The sequence below is a fragment of the Chenopodium quinoa genome, unplaced genomic scaffold, assembly GCF_001683475.1.
Source record: "Chenopodium quinoa cultivar QQ74 unplaced genomic scaffold, ASM168347v1, whole genome shotgun sequence".
Lineage (NCBI taxonomy): Eukaryota > Viridiplantae > Streptophyta > Magnoliopsida > Caryophyllales > Amaranthaceae > Chenopodium > Chenopodium quinoa.
In genome coordinates, this window is record NW_018743331.1 from 9,335,360 (window position 1) to 9,340,864 (window position 5,505).

The 5,505-nt window shown below is 38.5% G+C and overlaps 1 long non-coding RNA gene across 1 annotated transcript; it reads right to left on the reverse strand.

The window, feature by feature from the left end:
* Positions 1–432: 432 nt before the first annotated feature.
* Positions 433–1,969, reverse strand: LOC110737522. The gene is made up of 2 exons (XR_002514421.1): positions 1,495–1,969; positions 433–780 (listed from the first exon to the last, which is right to left on the reverse strand). It is a non-coding gene; the product is annotated as an uncharacterized LOC110737522 (long non-coding RNA).
* Positions 1,970–5,505: the final 3,536 nt, after the last annotated feature.

The window sequence follows — 5,505 nt, forward strand, 5'->3', positions numbered from 1 at the left end:
TTTCTATCAGGAGCTAATGCAACTTGCTTAAACAGCCTAGTATAGAGCTTTCAGCCACAACCGTTTGAATGTCTAAAGTTTCTCCTAAAACCTTTTCACCATCGTTATCAATTCAGAGTAACATTTAAGAGTTCCTTAAGATCATAAACCAAGTGAACGCCCAAAAATTCCAAACATGGATGCATCACAGACAGCTGCCTCCAAAGTTGATGCAGTCTGTGAAGAGATATAATCAGTACAAATGGGTAGCTACAAGCCAAAAAAATGTAAGGGGGGATAACGGGGGTTTATGATGCTGTGCAAAAAAAAATACCAATATGCCAGGCAAAAAAATTGATCTTCTATAGAACATCAAATTCAAGCAAAAATTGCAACAATAAACTAGAAAATAACACCATAATTCTTCACATAAGCAGCACAAAAATACCCATATAATGCTCTAAAAATGAAATTGAATTTAAATGATAGCAAATTAATAAAAAATAAATGAACATTGAATTAAAACAAACAAACCTGAATTTAGATGCTGAACTAAATTAAGAAGACCACAATGGCCTAAAAGATCTCCTAAACATAGTACTCTGTACTTTTACTCTTAAGGTTAAAGGTTATAGGAGCAATTGCCACAACCAAAACAATCAGCATGAATTACGAAATACTCCAATTCACAGCCATTTGTCAGATGAAATGTATAAATAAGAATACTTTTAGCATGCCTGGTGGCAATGTTATGTCTCCTTTCTCATTGCACCAGCGCTGAACACATTTTCTATCTGCATACTGTACATAACAAACTAGGAAAGGTGAATTCTGTGTAGTGTAAGAGTATAAGAAACTGAGAACTGAGAGCTGCTTAAAGATGAGCTAACAAGTCAACAACATTAATATCCAAATCTTAATATCTGATAGCAGAACAAAGAGACATACAAATAATAATTTATACACCTTCAATGAAATACTCTAGTTTCAAGCCAGAGTAGTAATCTGTCATTGACTGGCATCAACACAATAATACTATTTTTTTATTTCAGGCAAGTAATCAATTAAGACTACTTACACAACCTGCAAGGCAGCAAGCATGTCCATTGCTTCTCTACATATATTCTACTTCTTTCATACAACTTCATTCAAAAATGTATCCAACAATCAAGAAGGATATCAAAACATTCAATATCTGTCATCAGTCTACTTCCACAGATCTCCTCCTTGTGACTAGCTCTTAACACTTTATTATAGTATCTAAATACAAGTGAATATTTCTACTTAATATGAGCTTTGATATCAGCAATAGAAAGCAACCTTAGCAAGTGAGAAGAAAGCTCTTTTTGCCTACCATAAACAACCCACAAAACAAAAACAAAAAAGACCCAAATTAAGTTATTACAACTTTTTCAGCATTTTCTCACCAGAAATTAAGGAAATTAGAACTAACACAAATAATTAGAGAAATTGATATTCATTGATTAAAAAACTTCATTGATTAAAAAACATTACCTTAAAAGTTGTTTCAATGTAGGAGAAAGCTCAGAACTGCTACAATATAACGCAAAGCTAAAAAACCCAGAAACCCAAACCTCGAATTTCTGATTTTTGGTTCGAAATTGATTCGAATTTGTTGTAGTTGAAGACGCACGCACATCGAATTGATCAAATAGACGAACCCAGAAACCCAAACCTCTAATATTGTAGAATGAGGGAAGGAGAAGGAGAAGGAGATCGAAAGAGAGAAGAAAGGAAAGGGAAAGGGACGGTTATGGAGAAGGACATCGAAAGAGAGAGATGTAGTGTTAGGAAAGCTCAAAAGCCCCTTTAATGGAGAAATTCGATTACGCTACAATGGAGGAAAGATAGAGGCAGATCAGATGAGAACGAAGAAGAAAGAGAAAGGAAAAGAATTGAAGAAGAAGACGCGCCTTAAACCGGGCTTTATTTTAAATGGCACCGGTTCAAACCGGTGTTAATTACTATAGTTGGCACCGGTTTAAGGCGAACCGGTGCCAACTCTATTGCTTTCTTTGTTTTTTTTTTAATTTAAAGGTTGGCACCGGTTTGAACCGGTGCTAATTAAATGAGTTGGCACCAGTTTTGGTTGGAACCGGTGCCAACACCCTATATTCCAATCCCGCCCATTTCTTTTGGCACCGGTTTTCAAGATTCGGTGCTAAAAGGGGGGTGCATATTTGATTTTTTCTACTAGTGAAACTCCAACATGCTTGATTCCCATTGCCTCGACGTGCTTGTTGTGCTTCACTTGAGGCAGAGGTTTAGTCAAAGGATCGGCCACAATATCATCCGTTCTAATCATACAAATTCTGATTTCACCTTCGGATTTCCATTCCCTTATCATGTTAAATCGCCTTTGGACATGTTTGACCTTCTGGTGCTCTCTTGGCCCTCTAGCCTGAGCAATAGCTCCATTGTTGTCATAATAAAGGTCTATTAGACCCTCTGGTTGAACACCAAGTTCACTAACGAACTTACGAATCAAAACTGCCTCCTTGGCTGCTTCCGAAGGTGCCAAGTATTCGACTTTCGTGGTAGAATCTGCAGTGGTGCTTTGCTTGGCACTCTACCAACTAAACGCTCCTCCATTTAGGCAAATTATATACCCTGACTGTGACTTGAAGTCGTCTCTGTCAGTCTGGAAGCTAGCGTCGGTGTAACCTTCAACAACCAAATCTTTGTGGCCACCATAGACTAGGAATTTATCCTTATTCCTTTTCAGGTACTTAAGGATATTCTTGGCCGTAGTCCAATGCGCCTCTCCTAGGTCTGATTGGTATCGGCTCGTAGCACTTAAGACGTACGATACATCAGGCCTAGTACATATCATGGCATACATGATCGATCCAATTAGCGAAGCATAATGGTATCTGATTCATTCTCTCCCGCTCAACAGATGTATGTGGACACTGTTTCTTGCTAAGAGTTACGCCATGGGACACGGGTAGGTGCCCTCTCTTGGCATTCTCCATGCTGAATCGTGCTAGTACTTTATCAATGTAAGTACTCTAGCTCAATCTAATAATCCTCTTAGATCTATCCCTATAGATCTTGTTGCACATTATGTACTATTCCTCTCCTAAGTCCTTTATTGAAAAGAACTTTCCCAGCCAACCCTTTACGGACTCTAATAATTTTGTGCTGTTTCCAATGAGCAACATGTCATTGACATGTAAGACTAGGAATGCGATGTCACTCCAACTGACCTTCTTGTAAACAGAAGACTCATCTGAATTCTTAATAAATCCAAACTTACTAATGGCTTCATCAAATTGCAGATTCCAACTTCTGCCTGCCTGCTTTAGTCCATAAATGGACTTTTTAAGCTTGCATACCTTTCAAGCGTTGCTTGGATCAATAAAACCTTTCGGTTGTGTCATATACACAGTTTCTTCCAAAATCCCATTAAGGAAGGAGGTTTTGACGTCCATTTGCCATATTTTGTAATCATAATATGCATTAATCGCTAGGATGTCTGGACAGACTTAAGCATTGCGACTGGCGAAAACGTTTCATCATAATCAATCCCTTGGATTTGCATGTAACCTTTTGCCACCAGTCTAGCTTTGTATATTGATACATTTCAAACTTTGTCTGTTTTCAATTTGAAAATCCATTTGCAACCGATGGGTGTGTAACCTTTGGGCAAATTTACCAAGTCTCAGACTTGATTTTCAGACATGGAGTCCATCTCAGATTTCATGGCCTCTTACAATTTAGCAGAGTCGGGGCTCGTCATAGCTTGTTTGTATGTCGCTGGCTCATCTCCATCCATGACTAGGATGTCCTGATCTTCGGTTAAGACAATACCAAGGTATCTGTCGGGTTGAGATCTTGCTCGTTGCGACCTACGAAGGGTAATAGGCTGAGCATTTACATTATCTGTTTGATTCTGACCAATCTTATCAATTGCTTCTAAAGCATTTCGATTGTCAGTTTTATCAGGTTTACACTGTTGCTCATCCTCTCAAACTTCGTGGAGTTCGATTTTCCTCCCACTTGTCATTTTGGAAAGGTGTTCCTTCTCCAAAAAGACACCATCACGAGCAACAAACACTTTGTTATCGGATATATTGTAGAAGTAATACCACTTGGTTTCTTTTGGGTAGCCTAGAAAGAAACACTTGTCTGATTTTGGGTGAAGCTTGTAAGAAATTAATCGCTTGACATATGCTTCGCAATCCCAAATCTTAAGAAAAGACAACCTTGGAGGTTTCTTAGTCCATAATTCATTCGCAATCCCAAGTTCACTAAGACCCATCATTGATGGAACCATGTCTAGAAAGGTTTGATTTCTCCTTTCGGATACTCCGTTCAATTAAGGAGTTCCAGGAGGTGTCAAATCTAAAAGAATACCATTTTCTTTCAGGTGATCGTCGAATTCATGGCTCAAATATTTGCCACCTCGATCCGATCAAAGTGCTTTAATGTTCTTGCCAAGTTGATTCTCAACTTCACTTTGAAATTCTTTGAATTTCTCAAGGTTTCAGATTTATTCGACATAAGGTAGACATAACCATATCTACTATGAATGGTCTTAGTTTTTTCAGCGGTATCAATATTTGTTTGATCATATGTAAAACATGTAATTTATATATAAACAAAACATTTAGAAACAACTATTGTCAAAGTTTTACGATCAAAATAACTTGGTGTCCAACACCACAGATCATAGTATGTTCAAAAGCATGATGAAAACAACCATTCTTTAATTACAAATCATAGACAAAATAAATGTGCCTACAAGCACGACCAAAAGACCATCTTTGTGTCCGCTCGTAGTTGCACATCCACTTGTGAAGCCCTCTCACTTAGTTCTTGAAAAAAGCAACGTAAAGTGAGTCATATTTGGTATCCAATACCTATGAATAGCTTTATAAAAGTGTTAAGGAAGATACCTGAGACAGATGCCACATTCCTTTCTTCCTCCTCTTGGAAGAGCTTGCATTCCTTCTTGTAGTGGCATTGTTCACTACAATAGAAGCATCGCATCTTCGCTTTGACCTTCTTCTTCAAGGGACTTTTTCTTGCTCCATGAGAGGTGGCTCGGAGAAGCCTCTCTACCACAACTCTTAAAGAGTGAGTCTCCTCTTTCGCAGCTATATGTGCCCTGAGAGCATCATAGCCCGAGTAGAGAGAAGTAAGCAAGACATGACCCGCCATCTCATCTTCCAATGGAATTCCGAGAAGATCCATGTGCTTGAAGAGCCTAGTCATTCTAAGCACATGAGGTCGAATAGGCATACCGGGTCTCAATTTGTATTACATACCCTTGACCAAAGCCGGTATCTTTCCTTAGCAAAACAACCCTTTTTCGGTGGCTTTATCCTCATGTTCGAGAGTGACCTAGTCAAGTCAAACACGAGTCCATCATAGTTGCCATTGTCACTCTTGGTGACTCTTATATTAACAACGTCGTCAAGTCCTTTGAGGAACATGTCTGGAAAATAGAAGGAGAGCTTTTCCTTCCAATCTTCCGGGATGGAATTAGCTATAAGTCGT